A 27,480-nucleotide genomic window follows, 5' to 3' on the forward strand; every position below is an offset into this window, starting at 1 on the left:
TCGTGACCCGAGTTGAGGTTGCATGCTTAACCGACTGAGCCACCCAAATGCCCCAGAGTAAAGTAAAAGTTTTAATTTCAGTGGCATGGACAGTGTTGTGTCCTCCTTGAGGTATTTAACAAATTTGGTGTGGCCACATTTGAGCTGGGATACCCTGCTGGTCATGGGGGCATTGGCTTCGCCAGCGTGGGAACAGCTGTTTTTTACCTTTTTCCCCCCCATTTGCAGATGGAGAAACCAAGGTGGCTCCAAATCAGCTTTCTGCTGCTGCTTCGGGATCTGATACCAGCTTGGACGGTGGCCATGGTAACCTGTGTTTCCCCAGCTCTCCAGGGGTTTATGTTCAGCGAGTGATGATGTGTCCTACTAACATCAGGCTCTGGCTTAAAGTCCTACCTGCATAACTTCTGGAACCCAAGCCCTCCCTTTCCCTGGAAGGTAAAGGTCCCAGGAGGGTTCAAAGGGTCCCCTTGGTGGGAGATAGTTTTGCACACAGCTGCCGCTCTGGAGTCCTTTGCTCCTGTCCTGCTGGTGAAGGGACCTCGAGATTCACCACTGCCACGCTGATGTCTCTCTTGCTGTCTTCCTCCACGGTCCCATGCCACCTGATGGGAAGAGGAGGCAGCCCCCTCCCCCAAGAGTAACGGCTTATACTCAGTGACCAAACGTAGGTAATTCTTACTCTTTCCTCAGGATTACAAGCCCACGTTTCACTTACTCCCTTTCTTTCAATGTCCCCTGTGCCTCAAGACATTAGAACAAAGTCCAGGGGATATGTGGAAAGACAACATGTATGGAAGCACCCAGCATTGCCCCCTAAATTGTCCCTCTCCCCTGACAATTGGCCCCCGTCTCTACATTAAGCTCAAGCACTCCACCAGGGCCTCGGTGGAGAATGGAGGTGAGGGCTGGTTGGATGTGGCCTCTGCTGTCTCTTAGCGGTGGTGGTTTCTCTATGGCAGAATTGAACATGTGCCCCATTATTCCTGGATGAGCATGCGTCCCATTATTCCTGGACGAGCGTGCGTCCCATTATTCCTGGACGAGCGTGCGTCCCATTATTCCTGGACGAGTGTGCGTCCCATTATTCCTGGATGAGCGTGTGTCCCATTATTTCTGGATGAGCATGTGTCCCATTATTTCTGGATGAGCATGCGTCCCATTATTCCTGGATGAACATGTGTCCCATTATTTCTAGATGAGTTGGAGTTTTCCCATCCTCTGCTGAACAGGCTTGGGTGTCCTTTGACACATATTTGATACTGGGAGTGCCATTACAGAAACAAACCCCAAGGGACATGGGAGTAGAGGTGTAGAGAGGCATCTGGTGAAACAAATGTCGGCTGTCAGTCAGACTCACCCGATGTGGCAGGCAGCCCCTGAACGGCCCCCAGAGAGTCCCACCTCCTGGTAGTCATGCCTCTGTGTAGTTTCCTCCCACGATGAATGGGGCTGACCTGTGTGACCGAAAGAATATTATGGGAGTGACCGAGCGTGACCTCTGAAGCTGGGTCTTGGAAGACATTGAGGCTTCTTCCGAATTGTTCTCTTGGATAAGTCCCTCTGGGAAGCTAGCTGTCAACTGCTGAGGCCATTGGTGGACAGATCTACGGACGAGTGTGAGGAACAAGTTCTACTGTTGGCAACGACCCACCAGTGTGTGACAGCAGAGCCGTCTTAGAAGGAGACCCTCCCACCCCAGTGAAGCATTCAGAGGACTATAGCCTCTGCTGACATTTTAACGACAATCTCAGGAGAGACACTAAACCGGAACCATCTAGCTAATTCACTCTTGGATTCCTGACCCACAGAAACTGCAACATAAGAAATGCCATTGCTGTTTTAAGCGGCTAAGCGTAGGCTAATTTGTTACACAGCAGCAGATGCCTAATACATCCGCCGTAGGTCACAGGGACTTGGGAGTCAGTCCGGACTCAGGTACAGGTCACACTTCCTGGAGTTTTCATCCAACACTGCTGCCTATCTGCCTGTTTCTCCCTGTGCTGCCTCTGTTGACGTGCAGGCTCTAACGGGGGCACTTGGTCCCTTACGTGCCTGCGACTTGCTTCATGGCGGGAGTCCAGGCTCGGAGCTTCACTTCACACTGGCGCAGTGTGGAAGCTGGAATACTCCCTCACGACGGCCCTCAGACTGTGAATAGACACAAAGGGCGATGCTGAGTCAGGCAGCAGGCTGGCAGGAGGGCACACGTCAGCGGGCCGGCTTCCAGAGCCCCGGCTTGCCGCGCTCCCAGCCGCCTCCTCCTGAAGCTTCACCTCCCATGGTGATTCCGCATGGCGGTCACCTCCGATGCACACAGAACCTGGTCCCACAGGCACATATGAGAGACCGAGAACGCTGAATTTCAAACCAGAGAAGTCCAGGGCTGCCACGTTTTGCCCCGACTCAGCAGAGCCACCCTATGCTAGAAACCCTACTCGAAGAGCTTGGAGCACACAGTGCTTGGCACATATCCAGCCAACGAGTAACTGAGGGGCCGCACTCTGACACCCTCTGCCCTGTTCAGAGAACCTCGGGGAGGGGATGGCCCCGTGGGGCTCACACTTCCAGAGGGACATGGGAACGTTGGAGCAGGCGTGGGCGTGAATGGTGAGGCTGGTGACACGTGAGGGCTCTCACTCTGCAGGGGAGGCCCGCAGGCACATCGTAGTCTGGAAATCGTCCACGGGCCCTCTTGTGCCCACTCAGGATCTAAGGTCTGCAAAGGGCGGGGGGGTCTTTGTGAGACACCTGTCATGAAGAAAGATGTGTCATCGATGCTGAGGCACAACCACGGCCGTCGGGAGGAGATGAGCTGCCTGGTCCAGGAGTCGCCCGGTCCCGGCCAGATGGGAGGGATGAGGGTAGGAAGACCAGTCGGTGGACTAGTCCGGTCGGTGGACCACACTCCATGAAGTCTTTTGGAGGCTGCAGTCTTGAGTGTCCCCCATGAGGAACATCGATGGGCTGGGTGCAGGGAAGTCCTGCCCTCGGATGTCCTGCCCAGGGCCTCCTGGTGTGTGGCCTGCCTATGCCTGATACCAATGGCGTGTTGGCCCTGACCGACGGTCCCTGGTTCTTCAGTGCTTTTGCGGACAGCAGGGAAAACACATGTCCGCTCGGAAGAGTGGGTGAGTCACCAGCCCCAGGGAACGTGGCATATTCTCTCTGTCACTGAGTCTGTGAACCAGGCCCAGGGTCTCCCTTCCTCTGCTGTTTTTAATTAGGGAAACAGAGCAGCCCTTGATGGTGGGGACCCACGGAGGGGATGCCTCGGGCAGCGGGGTTGCAGAGGGGCCGGAGGGCCGTGGCTTCTGCTCGATGCCCAGCCTCCAGCCCTCTGTCTCCAGGACCCCTCCTGGGTGGCCAGTGTCCACGTCTCCTGCCCCCTTTGAGCCAGGATCCTAGTGATAAACCTGTTCCCCCCTGTCAGCAACAGAACAAATGCGTTCTCTCCAGCCTGCTGCTCACTCTCAGGGACCGGAGCCTCCCCAAACCCAACCAGCTCATTCATGTGGACAACGTCCAGGCTGGTGGGAACCGGAGAAGCTGGCATCTCCCCCTCTCCCTGTGCTCCCAGGCCACTCCGTGCTTTCCCTTGAAGTCCCAAATGGGGGCACAAGCACATTCTTTCCTGGGGCAGCCGCTCTGCTAACTTCTAGCACGTGCTCTGAGCTCATAAAATCTGAGCAAAGTGAGGAAAATGCAGGCATCAGGCCTGCGGGGACCCGAAGCTCTGGGGACCCCTGGTTTGCTTTTTTCCTTTCCGTGTGCGTCGGATGAGCCGGCTCATCTTGCAGAGCCTTGGCCAGCCCTGGCTCTTCCGTAAAGGAAGGTAGAACCTTAAAGCGGTGGCCGGGGGTCCCCTCAGGCTGGGAAAATATTTAAAGCTGAGGGCGGCAGGGACAGGCTGCTGTCCTGGGCACTCCAAGAGAGATGCAGATTACTGAGCCAAACGTGAGAGCAGGTGCACATTCGTCATCCAGGCAAAGCTCTGAACACAACGGTGAAATCAGGTCGGGGCTGGGTCCCGCCGCCGCACTGAAGGCTGGAGAGGAACTATTCTGGAATTGGGAGCCTGCTCTTTCCCCGGCTGGTGGCAGGAACCTGCGGTCCGTGGCTGAAGTTGCTCTGTCTAGATGCCCCCCCACTCAGTGGCCAGTTTCTTTCCACAGTGGGCACTGGTTCCCCTTGTTGTGAAAATAGCCCCTCTTCTGACTTCACTGGGCAGGAGTCCATTCACATGAGGCGATCTTTCTGTCTTGTGGGCACCCCCCTGCGGCTGCCCGTTCACCCTTGACCTTGCCCCTTCCTCCAAAGTCACAATTAGAGGTGGGAAAAATACTCGACAGACGTGAAAACGATAGGCTTAGCAGGAGCCTGAGGAATCGGTGGGGAAAGACCGAATTTAGTTTGCTTTTACGTTGGAATGGATCGTTCATTTTCTTGGTTCAAAAATCAACACTCGAAAAAGCTAGACTTCTACCCTTGCTCCCTTCAACCCAACCCAAGTAGTTTCTTGGGCATTTTTATCATGCCTCTGTGTGTTTGTGTGTGTGTGTGTGTGTGCATGCACACGAGCATTTTCTTTTTCTTTCCTCCTTTCACAGATAGGGAAGTACAGGGGTGCCAGGGTGGCTCAGTCGGTTAAGCGTCCTACCTCGGCTCAGGTCATGATCTCACGGCTCGTGAGTTCGAGCCCCACTTTGGGCTCTGTGCCGACAGCTCGGAGCCTGGAGGCTGCTTCGGATTCTGTGTCTCCCTCTCTCTCTGCCCCTCCCCCTCTCACACTGTCTCTCTCTCTCTCTCTCTCTCTCTCTCTCTCAAAAATAAATAAACATTAAAAAAATTTTTTTTAAAGAAAAGGAAATACAAATGGTCATAAAAGAACAGGAAGGACCCACCATCTCACTTAGGTTAGGAAAAGTGCAAATTGAAGCGACAGCAGAATACCCTTGTGACAAGGCTGACAAAAGCACTCTACGCAAATGGGTTTGGACTTTGTTCTCCTCACTTAATTGTATATCTTGGAGATCTTTCAAATCAGTGCCTAAAGAGTGTCTCCATTCATTTTTACAGCTTTTATAGTGTCCTATTTATGGACACACCATAAATTTGTTTAACTAGTTTCCCACTGATGGACCCTTGGGTTGCTTCCAAGGTTTGGCTACTACAAACAGTGCCACCCAGGACATTTCCTGTATGTGCAGGTACGTCTGTGGGACGAATTCCGGCAAGGAGGACTGTTGGGTCACAAGTGAGTGTGTTTATGATATTTACAAGGCTTTCCGGATACTCTGAATGGGGTTGTGCGATATACGCAGCCCCTGGGAATCGAGGAGAGACCTCTTTCCCCGCAGCCTCGTTGCAGAGACATCTCAATGCAGTTTTAATTTGCATTTTCTCTCATTAAAGTGGGCCTGAGCCTCATTCCGTTCTCTGAGGAGCCGTTGCCTTTCCTTTTCTATGAGCTGCCTCTGCACCCGTAGCCTTTGCCCATCTAAACAAAAATTGCATTGTTGGCTTGATCCTTTTCCTTAACTATTTTCTAGGAGCTCCTTTTATGTTAAGGAAAGATTAGCTCTCTGTGACAAGGCTTGCAAATATTTACCCCGTGTTCTTGTCTTTTGATTTTGCTTATGTTGTGTGTGTAGGTATACGTTTTTTAAAAATTAGGTGGTAGAATACTGCAATGTCTTTTTCTTTTTTAACGGATTCTGATAAAAGAGAACCGTACTCCAAGGTTCTAGAGGAATTTGACGTGTTTTCTTCTAAGAACTTTTATATCTTTGTACTTTTATATCTAAGTCCTTTATATCTTTGATCCCTTTTTAAAGTTTTTTAAATGTTTGTTATTTATTATTGAGAGAGAGAGAGAGAGAGAGAGCACAAGCAGGGGAGGGTTAGGGAGAGGGAGACACAGAATCTGAAGCAGGCTCCAGGCTCCAAGCTGTCAGCACAAAGCCCGATGTGGGCCTGGAACTCACGAACCACATGATCATGACCTGAGCCGATATCGGACACTTAATTGACTGAGCCGCCCAGGCAGCCCTCTTTGATCCCTTTAGAGTTGATGCTGCGGCAAAATATGAGGTATGATATGGTATCCTTAACTCTTTTTCAATCATCTTGACGTCATCTATTGGCCTATTCCCCAATGATTAGACGTGTCGACTTTGTAATTTACCGAATTTCGGACCAGAACCGGGTCTATGTATAGTTTACTCCATTGACTGGGCTGTCCATTGGCAGGTACGGTGCTGTTGTCATTATTGAGCCTCTATGATGCACTTTGATACATGGGATGGTTGTTTCTTCTCATTCCTTCCCTTTTCCCCCTTTGCTCTGTTTCCTTTTCCTTTTTCTTTTCCTGGCCCTTCTTGTTTGCTTCATTTGCCATATGAATTTTAGAATCTGCTTATTTAGTTTAAAAAAAGTTGATCTTTATATCGAAATCACATTGTTTATTAATTAACATAATTGATATGATAGTGTTAATTGTCATGGGGATATTGACATGATTGTGAATTTCCCTCTGTTAGAACATGGCATGTGTTGCATTGGTTCTACTCTTCTTTTGCATTTCTTTATCTTTCTTTCTTTTCTTTTTTATTTGAGAGAGCGAGCGAGAGAGAGAGAGAGACAGAGCGAGCTCGTGAGTTGAAGAGGGGCAGAGAGAGAGGGAGATTGAGAATCTCCAGCAGGTTCCGTGCCCAGGGAGGAGACTGATGTGAGGCTTGATCTCGTGACCTCGGGATCGTGACTTGAGCCAAAATCGAGAGTCGGACGCTTAACCGACTGAGTCAGCCATGTGCCCCTTCTTTTAATTTCTGAAAGGTTTTTCTCTGAGACATTTTGCCTGAATCTTAAGTTTTTTGCAGATATTTTGTTGTGTTGCTATTGAAAAAAAAATCTCTTGAAGGATATGCTGTTTTCCTCTCCACCTGATTGCTATTTGTGTATCTAAGTATTGCTGTCATCCAGTATGTTAGTTGTGTACCGGGCTATGTTAATGAACTCGTTGTTTGTAGTTGTTTTTGCCAGAAAGCAATTAATTAAATGCTTATTTATTTATTTTGAGGGAGAAAGCCCACACGAGCAGGGAAGGCAGAGAGAGAATCCCAGACAGGTTCCATGCTGTCAGTGCGGAGCCTGACCCGGGGCTCAATCCCATAAACTGTGAGATCATGACCGGAGCTGAAATCAAGGGTCGGACGCTTAACCGACTGAGCCACCCAGGTGCTCCAGGAAGACTTTAATTTAAAGAATAACAATGTGGTTTGGGAAATTATCCCAAATGGATATTTCAGCAATGACAAGAAGGCAGCCACCAGGGGGTTTGGGGAAGTTCATGGTTGGGGTGGGAGGGCTGAAGAGTGTACCTCCTGAGATTTACTGAACTGCCTTCAGTAAAGTGGAACTGGGGGGCGGAATCCAATTTCGGAAGCTTCATTTTGGACCGAGATTTAGAAGGTGTAACAGCTGAGCCAGTTCCGTGGAGAAAAATCTGGGCTGAACTTACATGTGGTTGTGTTCCTTTGAGCCCCAGAGCACAGAAGGAAAATGCCCAAGACCAACGGCAGTGAGGATCAAGGTTCTTGCTGGCTCCCAAACCCAGAGAACTGCGGGGACACTGGCCACCTAGGGTCGTGGATCCTTAGCTCTCGGGGACACCCACCAGAACCCATCGGTGGAGGGATCTCAGAACACAGAGGAGGGAATAGAGATCCAGCACTCCTCTGCTCCCTTGGAGACGGAAGGCAGATGGAATTAACAGGTGACCTATGACCCCGTGAGGGACATTACCACTCTCTGTTCTGTCTCGGTTGGGGTCTAAGGCAGACCCAGCCCCGACACCCTGATGCCTTTGGGGTCTCCCATATAGTTTATCCAGACAAGGACTTGGAGCTCGGGAGCCTTTTAGGGAACAAAGTTTAGCTTCCTCTTCACCTCACTCACCCCAGGTAAGAGGAGGGGTAGGAGCTGTTAGTAAGCCCTGTGCATTATGCTTGGTGCTGTCTGTATGCCATTTTATTCACTCTCCTACATAGTCCTCTGAAGCATTCTCTCTGCTTCAAGGGCGAAAGAATGAAGGGCCAGAGGGGCAGTTAGCTTGCCTAAGGCCATTCAGCAGGCAAGTGGTCGATGCAGGGTCCAGGGAGCAGAACAGAAGCAGAGCCCTACCTCCTGCCCCCACCCCCTCCACCTTTGCTTAAATAAAAACAGCTCGGCCTTCACCTACTTGGCTCCCATTAGATTTTGGTTTGAAGGATGAATTCGACCGTGAAAGAGCCTGTGTTCTCCAGACAGGTCCATTCTGTTGTTTCTCATCTCCCGCCATTTTGAATTAGTGGCACCTCCCCACCCCTAGCCCTGCCCCCACCCCACCCCTGCTACGGCTGCCGCCTCTGCTAGTGGATCTGAGGGGTCCCAGCCCACTCTCTCTCTCTCTCTCAAAAATAAGTACAGATTAAAAAAAAAATTTAGAAAAAAAAATAAAATTGAGTTGAATGCAATGTTGATGGGTGGAGCCAGTACCATCATTCTGATCACCGTTACTAATAAAAATTATACGGAATTAAATGATCAGCCTAGGTCCAACACCAGCCTTGAGCAAACTCAAAGTTGTGAGACAGGGAAAATGGCCATCTAGAGAGAAGAGGTCATTCATTCTACATTCCTTGCAAAGATAAAGGCAAATCTTTGTTCTGCTGTGTTCTACTCTTCCCGGTGGTTGCGAGTGGTTACAGCTTGTGAGGACCGTGTGTCCTGGGCAGAATTCCCTGGCAGGATGGCTGTAGTTCGTGATCAGCACCTGGGCTGTGTGTGGGCAGGCAGGTGCGCTCAGAACCAGGGGTCCTCGCCTGGCACCCTGTACTCTTGTCGTGGACCAGGGGATGCAAGGACCTTCCATCAGGCTTGATGAGAACAAGCTCAAACTTCTGGGGGCAGTGGTGCCACTAAATGGCCAATGCAATATCATCTGTGGCTCAGAGCTGGGGAAGAGGTGTATTGTATTAACAAACACCTAGATATCGGTGTAAGCATTTTACAAACACTCGTTTACCTAATCTTCATATGGATTAGGGTTCTCACTTTATTATTCCTGTTTCCATACAAGAAAACGAGGCACGGAGTTCAGTAATCAGAACGAGGCCACACAGCCAATCTGCCGCAGGGCTGGAATGGGGGTCCGGGCTCATTCAGATCCCGAGGCTAACATGCACTCACTGTTCGTGAAGCATCTCTCACGTGCCCTGGGCCTGGAGGTGGAGATCAGAATCCAATCTGACATGCCCCTTCCTTCTGGTAGTTTAGAGTCAGTGAGGAGCTTACATTTTGAAAGAAGCTTTGCCCTGTAAGTTTCTCTGCCCCATCTCTGACGCTTCATTCCTCTGTACGTCAACCTGGCTCGGCGACAAGGATTACAAATACTAAAGGGACGTGATGGTTAATTTTACGTATGAACCAGGATAGGCTATGGTACCCCAATACTAGTTTAGATGTCACTGTGATGGTATTTTTTAGGTACAAATAACATTTAAATCAGTAGAGTTTGAAGAAGGCAGATGGCCCTTCGTAACGTGGGTGGGCCTCATCTAATCAGTTGAAGGCCTTAAGCGAGAAAGACCTGAGGTTCCCAAGGAAGAAGGATTTCTACCTCAAGACTTGAGACTGCAAAAGTAACTCTTCACTGGGTCTTCAGTTTGCCAGTCTGCCCTGCGGATTTCAGACCTGCCAGCAATCATGTGAGCCAGTTCCTTAAAATAAATCCTTCTCTCTCTGTCTCTCCACACAGCCTGTTGGTCTGTTCCTCTGGAGAACCCTGACTTATACAAGGGAAAAATTGTATTTATGAGCTTCAGTAATGAACTTCTTCGGCGGCAAATGGCTTCTGTTAAATAGGGGGCCAGAATGCAAGTGAAGGTGTCCGAGAACTATAGAATCCTCTGCAGAATTTTTTTTTTAAGGTTTTAATTTATTTTTGAGAGAGAGAGAGACAGTACAAGTGGGGGAGGGGCAGAGAGATTGGGAGACAGAATCCGAAACAGACTCCAGGCCCTGAGCTGTCAGCACAGAGCCCGACACGGGGCTTGGAGCTCGTGAACCGTGAGATCACGACCTGAGCCAAAGTCATACGCTTAACCGACCGAGCCACCCAAGAGCCCCCTCTGCAGAATTTCTGCAATGCAGATACCTCTTCTATGATCCTTATGGCGTGCGAGTAATGACTTGAATCTGAGAATTCCGAAATTCTGATCCTGGTCCTGAGCTCGGATCTCTACATACCGGCGGTTGGTAGGTCGGAAAGGGAAATCACATCTCCAAGCACGAGGCACCTCCTTCCAGCAGGAGGCTTGTCCATCCTACCGTGTGCCACTGCTTCGAAGGTACGACAGAAAACATCTACCTCATGCCAGGATCTGGGCTGGATGCGCGTGACGGTTCTGGCGACGGCTCTGGATGGTGGGTATAGTGCTTCCAATTCGCTATTTACAGGGAACCGTTTTCTGACGTGTCACGGCCAGGAGTTGGCAGTTACCCACTTTCAGGTGCAGCGACGGTGTCCCCACCTGCAGGGATGGTGAGGCGCATCCAATCCCGGGGCTCTGATCAGGTGAGCAAGACACAGAAAGCGCTGCTTGCGGCGGGGGGGGGGGGGGGGGGGGGCTGCTGGTGTGGGGACCGGTTGACAAGCAGGGATACAAGGGAATGGCCGAGAGTACTCCCAGGGGCAAGAGTGCCTCTGAGGGACTCTGCTGGTGTCTGAGAGAGTCCCGGGAGGGAGGACTGGCCATGATTTACCCACCCCAATTAGCTGCAACAACAGCCCGTGCTGTGAAGCAAATCAAAGGGGGAGAAAATAGCCTTTCCAGAATGGTGACAGATGTCTCATAGTGCCGCATTACAGTGAGAAGCACTTGGACCTTATTCTAGGTGAGAAGTCCAATGAAACCCAAACTTGTCCTCTGGACCAGGCTGCTCCGTGAAATAGAGCTGCCCCTCAGTGAGTCGGGCTGTCTCTCCGGGCCCCTCGCCAAGCCTCAGAAGCACCTTAACTCGAAGCCCTGCTGATTCAAAGCACCGCCTTCTGTTCTGGGCAAGCCTTGGCCAGGAAAAGTCAGGTAGGGACCCGTTCGTGAAGCAAGCCTACCACGTGAGACTGCAGCTGGGCTCCCGGAGTTCGTGGAGAGGAGTATGTTGAGTAGAGTTGAAATGGACCAGTTGTTCCCAGCTGCATCTCAGCTGTGTTGGTGCTAGAGTCAGGGTGTGGGGTTGCCTTGGGGCCGCTCGCCACCCACAGTGTTGTTTCTTTGGGAAAATGCACTCCCAAGTATCTTTGTTGGTTAGTGGGTTGACTGGCCGATTAATTGATGGATTCATTCATTCATTCGGTCAGTCACTGCCTGCCCTACGCCAGGAAGTAACCAGGGATGCCATGGCTGTTCTTTTGATATGAACAGCAACAGTGTGGAATGCCTGGGTGCGGGGTAGGGGAGGAGCCTGCTCCAGCCATCCATTTCCGTATGTCATATCAGGAATCAAGAAGCAAAAGGCTAAGGGCAGGGGCGATTCCTCATCTGCGTGCCATGTGATGTGGGCTGGTCATCCAAAAACCACGTCTTCCCACGTCAGAGAAAAGTTGGGTTTCCCTGACCCAGTTGGATGAACCTGTGAGCCACTTTGAGGGCAGGGCTGTGTCTCAGGTATTTTGGTATCCTCAGTTGCCTCCCACAGAGGGAGGGCCGACCAGGTCACTCAGTATGCACCTGATACAGTGAAACCAACTTCGGCTGTCCCAAAGGCCTTTCTTTTGTTGGGTTCTAAGTGGTTAAGAAAGTCTTGGCTTGGATAGAGTCTTGGCTGTCACTGGGGTTTTGTGATTGTGTGTTTGAGGGATATGCGTTCCAATGGATGGAGAGCTTTCCAAAGCACAAGTGATTCCTATGGGAGGGGCTCGATCCCTGTACCCCACCTTGGCCTAGACAAGTCTGAGAGGCTGGAGAGGGAGGCCAATTATGGTCTTTGGGAAATTCTTAAGGTCAGCACCAACCCCCTGTGTGAGAAAAGGTAGGATTTCCAACAAGATGTCTGCTTAGGCTGTGGTGTTGACAGTTCAGGCATGCGGGTGACAATAAAGAGAAGGCTACTCACTCTTGTCCCCTTCCAACAACTTCTGCTATCCATGGTGGCCTCGCATTCATCTCTCTTGTCTCAGAAGAACTTCCGGGGCTGATGACACCTAGCACTTCTAGAAGGATCTTGTCCAGTAATCTCATCATACATGTAATTCATTTTGGCCAAGCTAGCTAGGGCGATCAGCACCCTTACGTCAGAGTCACTCTGTTCTAATTATCTTGTCAAAGGGGCTTCTTTGCTTCCCCTCTCATATGGCTCTATCTTTGTTAAACCTTAGTGACAAAACTTGGGCCACAGGCTCAGGTGTGGTCTTCCAAACACAGGGGACAGAGGGAACAGGCGGGATTCTACTTACCCAGAGTCCCTTTGTGAAGGCAAGGGCACTCAATTTTGTTGGTCATTATAACAAAAATGATGTTAGCTAGCATTCATGGCCCGACATGGTGCTGAACACTTTCCATGCATTATCTCACGGGATTCTCCCAGCACCTCAACAAGAGACTCTGTTTTCCTCCCATCTTTACCGATGAAGGAAACTGAGGTTTCAAGAAGTTCAGGGAGCACACCTGAGGTCCTGTCTCAGGTCAGGCTCCCAGAAGCAGACCCCGAGATGAGGACTCACAGGCAGGGGATGTGTTAGGGAAGTGATTCCTGGAGAAATCTGCTGAGAGAGCAGCTGGACCGGAAAGCGAGCCAAGCAGGGGCCATCTCCGAGAAGTCCCTGGGCTGATGGGTTCCACCTAATCCCACGGGCTGGGCTGGGTTCGTGGGTGTGCACCCTGTGCCCGTGCGGGGCCCCGTGCTCAGGAGGGCCCTGTGCTTGGGCTGATGTGCTGCTCTTGCTGTCTTGAAATTCTTAACAACTTTGGAACAAGGGACTTGCATTTTCATCTTGCACTGCGCCCTGCAGACTCTGCCCATGGGATTTCCGAAGTGCGGGCCCCTCGGGGCTGCTCCCACTGGAGGCCTGGGGATGCGGGCTTTAATCCTGTCATCAGCCATCGGTCATTGGGTAAGGGCTGCTCCTTAACCGTTCCCACGTTTTCCTGGTTCCTTCTGTAGGCAGGCAAAGCTGTCTAATGGCCTGTGGGCAATGCTCTGAAAAACAGCCGCAGGTGGTGGCTGTTGGAACTGGAAGGGTCCCGAAGGGATGGCAGGATTCAAACTCAGGGCCACGGTTCTTAATCACTCTTCCTTTGAGAGGTCACGGGGTGGCTTCGGTTCTGCCGTGAGCCCCCGTGTCCTCCAGCCCCACCTTTCCTTCTCTGTTCCTCCTGCTTCAGGTCATGGGTAGGAGGGAGAGCGAAAGAATGGGAAGTGGAGGTTGGCAGTGTGCCAGCTGCTGGGAACGCCGTGATTTACCTTTCCTGCAGACAACTATTCTGGTCTGGCTGGGCCACCCGGGAACCCGCAGGGGCCAGGCTGGAACAGCGTCGATGTGCTAATTCAGCCTTCCCTTCGCTGGCGCAGTCCTCAAAGTTGTCTACCAAAATATCAAATCTATGTAGTTGTCTGCTTTGCCATCTGTGCATTTTTATTTTTATTTATGTTTATTTCTTTATTTTTTTGAGAGAGAGCGAGCAGGGGAGGGGCAGAAGGAGAGAGCAAGAGAATCTCAGGCAGGCTCCACGCCCAGCACGGACCCCGATTTGGGGCTCGATCCCGCGAGCCGTGAGATCATGACCTGAGCTGAAATCAAAAACTGGACACTTAACTGATTGAGCCCCCCAGGCACCCCTCCTGTGCATTTTTCAAGATGCAGCTCCTATGGCTTTGGATCTTTGTACTAAGCTCCTCACAATGTGCATTTTAAAGAGATTTTCTTTAGCTTAAAAATGATATTTAACAACCCACTTGTCCCTTGGCAGGCTGTGTTTGTGACTGTGTAGACACATCTCCTCTATCTCTATAAGTCTCTGCCTAAATAGGATTAGTTTAGCCGGTCTGCCCAGAATTTTCCCTCCTATGTTAGGTTGTGGAAGCCTTGACTGCAGAAGCCCTCTTTCAAATCACATTCATGCAGCCATTCCCAGAAACTTTGGTAGGAAACAAGGCACGCAGGCATACAAAATGATCCCCGGAATTGGCTTGTGTTGGCATGCATTTGCAGATGATGGGCCCTAAGTCCTAAGAGCAGGGACTGCCCTTTCCAAAAAAAAAAAAAAAAAAATTATCATTCCTCCTACATGCCCAGGGACTGTAGTGCAAGAGGCACATTCAGTAAATATACTAAATATAAATAAGCAGTAAGCAGGAGGGTGAGCTTGCTTTCTGATCGGTGCTACCTGCAATGTTCTGGAAGTGTTTAGACGTCTCCTGTGTACCTGTACCGCGTTTTGAAAAAAACGTCCTGTTTGGCCCACTGTGCCCCAGCTCTTTAAAAGATCTTGACTTGGAAACGTTGGCTGTTAGTCCCTGGGTTGCCATCCTCACAAGGGGACCCTGCATGGGAGAAGGGTGTTAGCCAGGGACTCTTCTAGAATGCACCACCAGTGAAGTCACCATCCTTTCTTCCCTTTGTCTCCATTGTCCTAATGACTTGTTACCTTGTCCTCTTCTCTTCTCCTTAGTATATTTGCAGTGTGCTTATCCCGTATTTCAATTAGGTCAGATTCATTGGCCTGGGAGAGGTGGGGTGCTCCTTCTGATGGAGGCACACATCTTAGGCCAACCGGCTAGAGACCAATAAGCAAACCACTGCCAAACCTTAGTCTTCTTTGCATGGGAAACCAGCAGAAACAGGTTCTTTTTGTTATTTCCACAAAACGTACATCCCCAAAGCACGCAGAGAAGCCCACGCTGGATCGTAGCATCATCGTTTACTCAAGATGCCGTACAAAAGCCGAAAGAGGAAGGAGTGGACGTTGGGCCATCAAAGCCAAGAGGGAGGAATCTTCGAAGGAGGAAGAGGCTAAGCATGGAGGCGGAGGCCGCGATGAGAAGGCCATTATTGGTGTCTTTAGCAAGTCCTGAGCTCAGACATCCTTGTTTATGCCTCCGATGTGCCAGTGACCCCACCTCCTACCATAGCTTGTCTCGGGAGGGAAAGAAACCGGCCAAGAGAGCCAATTTCAGAGAGTTCTCTGGGGGAAGGAGGGAATGAGTGAGAATCAGGCGTGTGTGGGCGCTGGGGATGCTTAGGTGCAGCCAATTTGGAGCCCCCTTTCTGAACTCATCCCGCCCACTCCCCAATTTCTACTCCTTGTGCCATGCTGTGCAGGATAGAGGTCCCATCTGGGAGGGAGTGTCTGGGACTACCGAAGATTTACATTATGGTGCAAGGCTTCCAAAGGACCCTCCACACTCCCCCCTTCCAGCATGAGGATGGCTCACTGAAAGGAGCTCAGCATTTATACCCAGTTGGGTAATTTACTAATGCTTGTTAGTTTCATATCCTGGGAAACTTTCACTTGCTACCTCAATGAGGACAGTCACAGGCCATTCCCCGAAAAACTATCCCCAGTGAAAAACTACAGACATGGCCCCCAGGACCCCAGAACCCAGTATAGACTTGCATCCATCATTCTCTCTTTCTGTCTCTGTGTCTCTGTCTGTGTCTCTGTCTCTCTCTCTCGTCTGCCACTTCACTGTGGCTCACCGTCTTACTCTCTCCCACCCACATAACCTCAGAAACTGCAGTTGAAAAGTTTCCATTTTAATTCTGATATTACGAGCCTATGTATTTTGCAACTCTGAATTTTTAGACTGAGACATGGTACTTTCTATTAGACGTCTGATACTTTTTTTTTTTCTTTCGCCTAATGGACCAAGATGGCTGCAAATATGATAACACAGAGTTTAATTAACTCTGCATTTCTTCAAAAGTCAGGGTAACAGTGAAAAGCTATTTTAATGGGTAGAGCCCACTATCATTTAAGGTCATAAACTTGAGCCTTTGAAAAAATAATGAATCAGATAGGTTCATACCAGTACTGCCTTTAAAGGCACCTTCTTATATTACCAGAATCTTCTGATAATGAGAGAACTAAACGGGATGCACCGTGACGCTTTTTACAGCAGCCTCTCCTCGTCGTTACCTGTTATAAGGTCCTTGTCTAATTTGAAGGAGCAGAGGAGGGACTTCCTCTAGGTTGTATTGATTGGCGTTAGTGTGTTTCCAGCTGTCTGATTTGGACCACTATCTAGACTTCACCAGTGATGCCGTGGAGTGTTCCTATTGAAGACTTAAGAGAAATAGTTTTCTTTCCACCAACATCAGCTCTCTCTAGCCACTGGATTTTGCACGGCTCCTTGGTGCATGCATACAAGTCACCTGGCTTAACAGGTGTTTGCTTTTTGGTGACTTTCTCACTCCTTTCTGGTAATTTCCCTGACAGAGCTTGGTTTCCCCTTCTCTCCCCATGTACAAGGGACACGAGCGCTTGTAGTTGAAAAACTCCGTCAGATATATTTGCATGAGTCCTTTTTTGTCTTTCAAGCTACAAGACTTCGATTTTTCTGCAGAATGCTTGCTTTGTTTTTAAAGAACTTGACCACGCATTGTGTAGGATGTTGCTTGCTTGCTCCTGAGTGGTACGAGGCCCTCGGGGCCTGCCAACAAGACCAGCTGCATAATTCGTAGGGTCCAGTGAAAAACGGGAGGGCAGGCCTCCTTGTTCAGTATGATCAAGAACTCCAGGTTGGTGACCGCCGAGCGTTGGGCCAAGAGCAGTGACCCTGTGCAGATCACATCCCCGTGAAGTCTGTCATTCCTACAGAAGTAACTTTTTACGACTAACCCTGAGCAGGATCTGTGACCGCCTGAGTTTGTTCCTTTGCTATGTTTAGCTTGTAAACCGAGTAAGCTCATCCTGTATCTCTCAGTGCTTTGAAAAGGTTCCACTGACTTCTGGCTTCCATCGTCGCTATAGAAAAGTCTATGTCAAGCTACCCCCCCCCCAACTCTCTGCTCTTGGATTTTCCCTTTGGCAATTTTTCCTTAAACTGTGTCTAGTTTTTGTCTATCTTGCTTTGAACCAGTGTTGCTTCCTGAAATCTGATTTCCATCCTGCCCTAGAAAACTCTCAGCCCCTGTCTTTAAAATATCGCCTCTTGCTCCCGTCTTCCTGGAACTCCAGTGTGATACCTGCTAGAGCTTCTTGTTCATCTTCCATGTCTTCAACTTCTCTTTCATTTTGAAAATCTCTTTGTCTCTGTGCGCTGTGCTCCAGGTGATCCCCTTCCAAACCATTTCCTGGGTCACAATGCTCTCTTTAGCTGTCTAAGCTGATCTTTAAAACCCATTCGTTACGTTTTTGTTTTTAATGATGCACATTTCATTTCTAGAAGTTATATTTGGTCATTTTTCAAATTTGGGTTTTAAAATGTTTTCATGTTTATTCGTTTTTTGAGAGAGAGAGAGAGAGAGAGAGAGAGCGTGCACATGAGCAGGGGAGGGACAGAGAGAGGGAGACACAGAATCCGAAGCAGGCTCCAGGCTCTGAGCTGTCAGTGCAGAGCCTGATTTGGGGCTCGAACCCGTGAACCGTGAGACCATGACCTGAGCCAAAGTCAGACATTTAACCGACTGAGCTGCCCAGGTGCCCCTGGGTCTTTTTTTTTTTTTTTTTTTAATTTTAAATAGAGTCTGATTATTTGCTTATAATTTTGATCCTCCCTTTTATATTTTTAAATTCATTTAGGCATAATTTATAGCCTCTTCTGAGAGCTTCATTATCTGATGTTCTTGGGGGTTCCTGAGGTTCATCACTGCCTGCCGTGTTTGTTGGCTCTGGTTCTTCGTGCTCATGTCCCTTGAAGCATTTTGTAGTTTTTGATTGTGAACTTCCGTTTCAAAGAACGTGCACTATGGGAATCTTGTGTGGCCAAGGCTGGGGATCTGTTTCCATAGAGAAGTTTCTCATTTGCTTCAGCAAGTGCCCCTGTGATATTACTAGATTGGGACTCTTTTGATGCTATCTAATCAGCATGGACTTTCTAGAACATACAGGTGTGTCAGTTTAAACCCCAAGGCTGCGTGAAGCATGGCCTGTGGTTCTGAAGCTCAAGGTGACTTTGTTCCCTGCCAGGGCTCCCTCTGCACAGGCAGCCAAAGTGTCCGCACCTGCTCCGGTGTTCAGCCCGCTTTGGCCTCAGGGATTTCCTTTACTGATCTCAGCTGTGCTTTTAAAACCGTGTGTGTTATTTTTGTACAGCATATCTAGGTATTTTGTGGCCGGAGGTTTTTCAGATTCTCCTCCATGATAATGCCACAAATGATAGTTTCTGTCATTCCGAATTTCTGAGCCCAGAAAAAGCTTTCTCACCATGATTACATGTTTTGAGATCTCCCCAAACGTTAGAGACGGATGGCGGTGATGGTTGCACAGCATCGTGAATGTACCTAATGCCACAAAACAAAACAAAACAACAAAAAAAAATGGTGAAGCAGGCCAGGAACCCTGACCGAATTCATGGCAATTCTACTGCACTGATCAGAAGACATCCCTTATTTTTATGTGCAGCTTTTCATTTGGATGGGGTTTTGGTTTTGTTCTGCAGAGAAAACAGCTAACGCACTCTTTGCTAAAAAGGACTAGAGTGCACAAATGGTTGGATTTATTTAGTACCAAAATGTGAGATTAAAAAAAAAAAAAACCCTTAGGAATTTGAGGACACTGGGAGGGTTGCTCAGCACTGAAAAGAAAGCTGAGGGAGAAAGGCGTCTCAGTTCTCTCTGCCATCCATGCTCTCTGGCTTTGAGTAAGGCAAGCATTGCTTTCTGTTGTTCCTTTCTCTCGCTGTTGGGTTTCTCGCGCCTCAGAGATCTGCTTTACCAGAAAACGAGAAAGTCTTCGCCCAAGGAAGCATCAGTGTAGTGAAGTCGAATTACTGTAAAGGTTTCACGGCTGAGTCAGTGGGAGGGCGGCCAGTGATCACTTCCTGTCTCACCCAGAGGAGGGAGCTGCCCCGGAAAGGGACGTTGATGCTGGACCAACTTTAGGTGCCTCCTTTACTTCCTCAGGGACCAGCAGGACACTCTCTTTCTCTGCATGGAATGCTCTGATATCCAGATGGGGAAAATCTAACTCCGTGGACCAGGAAGGATAAGCCATTCATTCGTTCATCACTCCTACCTCTTATTAGAGTGAAGTAAGAGCTTTATGGGAAATGTAGGCAGGAAACTTTCACTATGACTACATATGTGTATTTAACAATTTTTTTTTTTGGATTGAGAATCTTAATTACTCTGAATGCAAAACACTCAATAATGTCCTTTGTCTTTGTTGTCGTTACTGTTCTGTGAACATGTTTTTAGAAAAAACACGGTGCCGTGACATGACCTTTGCTGATGAGGCAATGCTGGGTCCATTTGTTCATTCTTTTTTTTTTCTTTCAAATAACATTTGTCCCACATTATATATTAGGGATTTGTACTGGTGCTGAGGGGCTCAAAGGATAAATAATAGTCTCTGTCCTCAAGAGTCTCTGTCTGATGCCTTGTGGAAAGGCCAGCCCACATACAGAAAGAAAATGCTAAACAGAACACAATTCATCTTCAAAGGATCTAATTAAAGAATCAGAGCGAATATTTCCATAACTTTTTTTATTGTGACAAAATATACAGAACGCAAATTTACCACTTTAACCATTTTTTAAGTGGCATTAAGGACGTTCCCACCGTGGGCAACCATCAGCTACCGTCCATCTCCAGAACTTTCTTATCTTCCCAACTGAAAGTCTGTCCCCCTGAAACGCTAACTCCCCATTTCCACCCCTCACTCACCAGCCTCTGGCGGCCACCGGTCTCCTTTCTGTCTCTATGAATTTGACTCCTCTCAGGAGCTCGTAGAAGTGGAATCTTACAGCGTTTGTCGTTTGGGGTCTGGCTTCTCCATTACTTTTTTTAATGGAAGGAAATATGACTTGCTGAAAAGAAAATGTCAGCCTTGTCCCTGACTGACTCACCACTTGGCTTGGCCCAGAGTAAGACGGTCAACTTTAGCGTGCTCAGCTCTCTGATAATGCGACCATTTTAGTATCTTTTCTTGAAGACCCCATCACAGTGTTGTGATATTAGTCCATTCGAGTTGATCGACATTATTATAGCCTTAAGAGGCTGCCCTCCCTGGAAACATGTTCCAGACTCCCCCCCTCAGGGGGTGGTGGAGTGAGGTAAGCAGCTTGCAGGTGGGACCAGCCCTGCTGGCTTCCACGGGCTGCGTGTCTCACAGCGCTTCACGGGTGAGCACGTAGCGAGCCCTGCTAGTCCCTGAGCCCGGAGGCCTGCCAGAAACCCAGGCCCCGAGGACTCCCCTCCAGACGTGTGCTCTGAGCCGGGCTGTCTAAACTCTTTCCTCTGGAACCAATCAGACCCTCGCCGAAGGGGCCATATCTCACCGACTGCTTTTGAGTCACGTGTCATATTTGAGATCTGCCCTGGGTTGGGAGCTGAAACATTTTGGCTTGTCTCCACTGGAGTCGGGGCAAGGCCTGAAGTCACGAGGAAGGCTGGCTCAGGTTTCCCACTGTGTTTCTGGGGCACGTGGATATGCAGCTGAAATGCTGTACCTTAGGCAGCAAGGGTGGTCTGCCGAGTACGAGTCGATATGGCAGCTCAGCTTCTTGGGGTTCATCTCTTCATTCCAGCAGAGCATAAGGTCCACGAGGGCTGAGCTGATCACCGCCCGATCCTCAGTGCCTTCCAGGGAGTCTGGAACAAAGTGTGACTGTGTCCTACAAACTGGAGGAGGTATCTGTTGTCAGGCTAGGGAGTGCGCCAACGTACGGAAAGTTACGTTGTCAGAAACAAGAAAAGGGATGCCGCTGATAAATACAGTGTTTTATCCTAAAATAACATTATTTTTTTTTAAAGTTTTTTTTAAATGTTTATTTATTTTTGAGAGAAGGGGAGAGAGACAGAGTGTGAAGGAGGGGCAGAGAGAGAGAGGGAGACACAGAATCCGAAGCGGGCTCCAGGCTCTGAGCTGTGAGCCCGGAGCCCGAAGCGGGGCTCAAACTCATGAACCGTTGAGATCGTGCCCTGAGCCGAAGCCGGATGCCCAACCAACTGAGCCACCCAGGTGCCCCCTAAAATAACATCATCGATCACCTTTCTTCTTGCCAGATTTCACAGAAGCTTCTGGAGGTACCAGTGAAACACTTAGAACTGAAAGAGGAAATTAATGACTTGCGTTTTCAGGATACAAATATCCTGGTTTTCTCGGATGGTTAAACGCTAATCCTGCCAGTGAGAATGTGATGCAACGTTGGTGAAGCAACTGGCCTGTAACATTGTCTTGCGTAGGATTTTATTGGAAAAAAAGAAAAGAAAGCTGAGGTCTTGGAAAATATTAGAAAAGTATCTCTCTGCAGGGCTTACCACGTAAGCACGTTGTTCTCATTCCCCAGTGGCTATGGTTGGTTTGGACCGGAAAGTTCCGCCTTTGTCTCCAGGGTTTGGGCCTCGCTTCTGGTTTTTGACCACCCGCCAGCCATGCTGTCCTCATGGAAGTCATGCAGGGAGAGCTGACGTGGTCTGAGCTGACTCCTCCGGGGCCTTGCACAGATGTGAGGTCTATCACCAGCACGCCGCTCTCTCACGGAGGGTGCCGGGAAGCTGTGCGGGCGGGCAGAGCAGTGGCGAACGGATAGCCCAAGAACTGAGCCTTCCTCTAAGGTAACCCCACCCCCCGGAAGGTCAGCAAAGACCCCTCGAATGTTTTTTCTCCTTGCTTCTCTCCCCTTATTTGTGTGGTATACATCTCTTTTTAGCTTGCAGGGACCACGCCTAACCAAAGAGCCAAAGATACACCCAAAATCGAAGCCGCATCCCGTGTTCCCCAAAGACGATGGCTTTTCTGTTCCCCGCAGCTCATTACGAGGGCCCCTCACCGGACAATGGATCTCTCTGGGCCACCCAGCCACGCAGGGGATAAGACAGCTTCTGAAATACAGAATATTTTTGGAGCTCTGATCCCGGCTCCCACATCCGCAGCCCCTTTTGGACTAGACAGCCTCCTCCTCGGATTCTCGGTGGCTCATCACATCCCTCCGTCTCTGACCAGAAACGGGCCGGGGGAACGCGTAGACAAGAAGGCCGTCGCCGACCAGGCCCACGGCTTCCCAGAGGGAAAGCGGTTGGAAGCACAGCGGTTTGAGTATCAGCCGTCGCAGAGCAGGGGCTGAGGCAGGCGATGGAGGAAGACGGGAGATGAAGCTGGCATCAGAGCCTTCCCTGGCGGAGCGATCCCCGAAGACACTGCTGATGAACTGCAGCCTGTCTGGGAGCCCCCCGCCCCGGGCCCCCCGCCCCCTCCTCTTCTGTGCGGAGAAACGTAGCCGGGGAGCTGTTGCATGGCTGGGGTGCCGTCTGCCCTGGCCCCTATCGTTTCGCCTCTTGGCTTGGGTCCCAGGCCCCACGGTGGGCCGGCGGCTGGCTAAGGCCACAGATGAGCTGAGGAGCTACACGGTGTGGCTTGGGAGCATTTCAGCATGGGGGGAAGGGAGCGTGCTTTGCAGGCGAATGGCCCCAGCGTCCTGGCCCAGCCCTCTCTCCTTTGAAATCCAACTGCATTCTGGCACTTTGCATTACTTAGGGTAACACGGGCAGCAGTAACAAAAGACCCCTCCGATGTCACAGCCTTAGCACTGATATTTACGTCCAGTTCAGGACAGTGGGTGATGGTCCTCAGGTGGCGATTCAGGAGCCCAGGCTCGCCGACCCCTAGGGCCTCGGAGATCTCCGCGCGGAGGGTGAGAGAAAGCGCAGGTTACATGAGCCTCAAACGACACACCTCACTTCTACTCACATTTCATTGTCGGGAGGATGGGGAAACGTAATCCGAGGGAGAACTTCGTGCTGTGGCCGGGAGGGGGCCAGTGTCGCTGTCACAATAATGGGGTAAACTTTCAAAGCTTCGATTTCCTCGTCTGTAAACAGAGACGTGGAACCAACAGCCGAGAGTTACCAGGAAGATGAGAGCTGATGTCTGCGATGCGACTCAGCCAGTGCCTGACGTGGATCGGGGGTTGTGATTACAGCCAGAGGGACAGGGGCTGTCTCATCAGCTGGAGCCGGGGCGATCCGAGCTCATGCCCACGTGTCCATCCTGTGCTTCTGCAGAAAGAGGTTTCTTACGTGAGACTGTTATGCAACGTGCGTGCTGGATCATGGTTAATATGGGAACGCTGGTCTCCGTCATGATGATTATTAGGTAACGTGCATTACGTACTGTGATTATGTTGTAAATGCAAGTGAACCACTCACTCTACCGAACGTCCCATGGACTAAAATTCTGGGGGCATCGACGCCAGCTTTGGACTATTTTCCCATTGTTTGCTATCTTTGAAAAGGCCTTTGTTATCAAAGCGGTAGAGATCATTGCAAAAATTGCCAACACACAGATGGCTCTAAAGTGGAACTTAAAAGCCTTCTCCCCACACTCGGTGCCCCCTCTCTTACCGTTGTTGGATAAGCAACTATCGTTAACGCTTTCGGCAAATCCTTCCAGAAACACTCTACGTTTATACACAAGCGTATTTAAGTCCTCTCCTTTTGCACAAAAGCAAATCATGCTCACGTGTTATTCTGCAGCTCCTTTCTCTTTTTCTCTGCTTCCGCATCTGCTCTAACGCAATCGTATTCCATCGTGGAATGAGCCAGTTTCTTTAACCAGAGATGAGAGGTTTAGTGCGAAGCAAAAAGGCATCAAACCCCTCTTTTCTCCGTGTGAGTTGAGGGCTCACTCCCCACGCTGACCTCCCCACCAGATTTCAGGTGTCCTCTGAAATCGCAGTCCCATCCGGGTGCACCCAGGGTCCACGTGCCTCCTACCGGGGCATCCCCTCAACATCCCAGGATGTGAATGGCTGTGGTTCAAAAAACGAGGATAAGGGCCTGGGGGTGGAGTAAGCTGTCAAAAGTCTCCAGGAACTCCTTTCTTGCGCCCGTAGCCTCTAGCTGGCTCAAAAAGGTAAAACGCTCTTTCTTGTCCCCTCCGGGGCACGGGGTACGCCTGGTTCAACTTCAGAGATCTGGGCCCAGAGATTGGTGATCCGGAAAGGAATCCTATACTGTCGCTCGGGTCATTTGGATGAAGACTTCTTAATGTAGGGAGAAAACCAAGTGGTCCTTGCAACTTTGCGGGTTTTCACTGGGCATTTGGAGATCTCGCTGGTTCTGTGTTCCGCGAGGCTGTGAAAATGATTCTGTGCACACATCACTTGTCCAAGCCATGGGAACCCAACCGGCTTCGGCCCTAGAAGACTATTTTCCAGTTTTCAAACGTTCGTGTGCCACCTTCTGATTTCCTTTTTTCCATCTCTGCAGACGGCAAAGTCTTGGCTTGGAGTCACAGGTTGGGTGTGTTTATATTCTTTGGAATAAACACATCACAATAAATAAACTCCTTTAAAAAAAAAGGCATGATCGTTGCCCCACCGCACCTTGGCAATTGCTGCCCAAGTGACTCGTAAATCTTTTCGAGGGAGATGTATTCCTTCGGACAATTTAGAAGGAGATTTGTGCTATAAGAAAACAACCTCTGTTGATTCTCCTGCATCAGCACAGGATGATATTTTTGGCCACAGTGATCCTCATGGAATGTTTTTTGCTTTTTCTGGAAAGCAGATAAATGCCTCCCTTCCCAATTACCACTGAGGATAAGTAGTAAAGAGTCAGGGAGCGTCCAGGGACTCCTGCTCTAGCAGATGTAGAGATCTTTTTATTGCCTTCAGTGCACTGGGCCAGGCTCACATTAGTCCTATTTTTAGCCTTTCGGACTGACTTGGTGAATCTGGCCTCCTTTTCCAACGGATCGTATTAACGAACTGCAGATGGGGCCCTAATTGATTCTTTTCTATCACAATTATTTGCAGGCAAATGTCCTCAATGTCTCCTTGGTGAATAGTCACCTAGTTTCTGAAAGCCCTGCTCGGTCTGGGAACAGGTTTTCTCTTTGGCTTGGACACCAGAGGAGAGACTATCCTAGACGGATTCACTGAAGCGCTTGGATGCATACACGGCATCTCTGGCGGGCGTGTTGAGGGTCTGGAATCTCGGCGGCTCCGCGTTCAGTTACACGGAGATGTTGGCACCTAGCGTCTCGGTGGACCAGGCAAGGGCCGCATTACTGGATGACGTTTAGAAGCATTTCCCCCACCGATTAACACGCTCACGAGCCCCATTAGTCCAGCAGTCTGCCCCAAGTGAGTCCTCTCCTCCCCGCCACACCTGGAGGTATCGCTGTAGGTCGATCCCCGAAGGCATTTTTATTTTATATCCCACAGACTTTTCCTTAAAAGGCTCTCAATTTACTCTTTGGAATTCTGGGACCGGTCTCCTCCGTGTGACCAAATGCTGGCAGCGGGTCGGGGGGTTAGCACTGTGTTCTTTTTCTTTTAAAGTTTATTTATTTATTTATTTATTGAAAGTGAGCGAGCAGGGGAGGGGCAGAGGTGGCGGGGGGGAGGGGAGAGAGAGAGAATCCCAAGCAGGCTCCACACTGTCAGCGCAGAGCCCGATGCGGGGCTCGAACCCACGAACCATGAGATCATGACCTGAGCCGAAACCAAGAGTCGGATGCTTAACTGACTGAGCCACCCAGGCGCCCCTAGCATTGTGTTCTAATATAAACGGGGGTGTGAGTTTGCACGCACAACAGTTCAAGGTGCTGTCCGTCCACACCGAGGGAAGCCACAGATGGCACTGACACAGAATTGCTGCTGAGTCAGGCAGGGCACTTACTCAACCGACTGGTGCAGAGAACCATAGGGAGTGATGAAGGACAAAACATCACCCCTGTTCGTACTCCAAACAAACATCTGTCTGTTTTCCGGTGAGTTACAATCGATCAGTCAGTCAACAAACCAAGAAATGATGTCATGGATGTTTTCTAAGACGCCAGACGCCGTGTTAAGTGCGTTCCATCCTGCCTCCATAGCAGCCCCTGTGCAAGAACGTGGTGACTTACACGTTCCCATAGCAGCCCTAGAAGCTCTGTGCTGTTTTCGTCCCCACCTCACAGATGAGGAGACAGCCTCACAGAAAGCACCGATCGGGGCTCATCAATCAGACAGCCGGATTTATCCAGCTCGGTGCTTCATCCAGGGCACCAGTGTTTCCTCCGTCACACGGAGGGTCTTGCTGTCACCCAGGATGCACGTGGTCACATCCGTTCCGTGTCGGATGCTTTCAACCAGGAGACAATTTATGTGTTGATCTAGTTAAACGTATAATTTGAAAGCCAAAGCTTCTATATAAAACATCATAGCCTCATTTTCAGGTCTGACAACTTTTACTATATTATTATCTGCCCTTTGGGTTATTCGAGCGCCTGTCCATCATGGCAATCACAGAGTTACCTTATTTTATGTTCAGGCACTGACATACGACATGATTTTAGCTTCAGGTACGCATAATGATTCGATATTTGTATGTATTGCGAAACGATCACCACAATAAACCTAACTCACATCTTTCACCACACATAATTACAGAGGTTTCTTTTTTTTTCTTTTTTCTTGTGATGATGGGAACTTTTAAGACTTATTCCCTTAACAACTTTCAAATAGGCAGTACAGTGTTATTAACTGTAGTCACCATGCTGTACCTGACATCCCCGGGACTTAGAATAATTTTAACTTTCGGAATTAAGGACTCACGTTGCCCAAATACGTTCTGGGCCGTCCCTCAAAAGGGCCAACCCGCAGCCGTCTTACAGTTCACTTGATCTTTTAGGACGTCTCCAAGCTGACCGATTTGACAAAGCACATCAGTAGTGAGTCTCGCTGGCGTTGGGATTGGAAGCTGCCGTCCGAGAGTGTTGTGGTCTGTGGACAGTCCAGTCTGCTCTCTTCAGGGAGAGTGTAGACAAGGCAGGTGGGCTCCACCGTTCTCCGCATTTCTTCCTTGTGGCTTCCAAGCCCACTTCTATGGCCTTGATTATTGCATTGCTACCTAAGGAAATGCGGGCTCCCCACCAAGAAGTGAAGTCATTTTCACTCGTACTGAATTAAATTATTGGGGTGCCCGACAGTTACGTATTCTGTGACCTTGATTCCCCCTAGACACCGACATCCCTGAAGTCCCTGCAAAAAAGACTCTGGGAAGGCACTCGACTCCCTGGCCTCTTTTTCATCATCTCTAAATGATGACACTTAATGAGCTAATATTTTGTGGTTCGGCGGAGTTAGGAAATTTCCAATCTCTGCTGATAAAGGGGTTTATTATTTTTCTAGCACATGCTGGCTTGAGAATTATAGTTGACCTCAGTAGATCCCAGTTAGGAGGGAGGGGGCGGTGATGGCAGAGTTCAACCGTGGATCTATAAATACTGAGTGATAGGCTTGATTCCTATCACCTAGCCTTAAACGATTTTTTAAAGCTCACAATTGGTT

The 27,480-nt window shown here is 49.5% G+C and overlaps 1 long non-coding RNA gene across 2 annotated transcripts; it reads left to right on the top strand.

Moving 5' to 3' along the window:
* Positions 1–24,515, top strand: LOC122492720. 2 transcript variants are annotated; one of them, XR_006299746.1, is made up of 4 exons: positions 1–3,131; positions 10,501–10,618; positions 10,939–11,126; positions 21,856–24,515. It is a non-coding gene; the product is annotated as an uncharacterized LOC122492720 (long non-coding RNA). The 2 variants fall into 2 exon arrangements; XR_006299747.1 differs by lacking the exon at positions 1–3,131 and adding an exon at positions 10,089–10,391.
* Positions 24,516–27,480: the final 2,965 nt, after the last annotated feature.

Source organism: Prionailurus bengalensis, chromosome D2 (genome assembly GCF_016509475.1).
Source record: "Prionailurus bengalensis isolate Pbe53 chromosome D2, Fcat_Pben_1.1_paternal_pri, whole genome shotgun sequence".
NCBI lineage: Eukaryota > Metazoa > Chordata > Mammalia > Carnivora > Felidae > Prionailurus > Prionailurus bengalensis.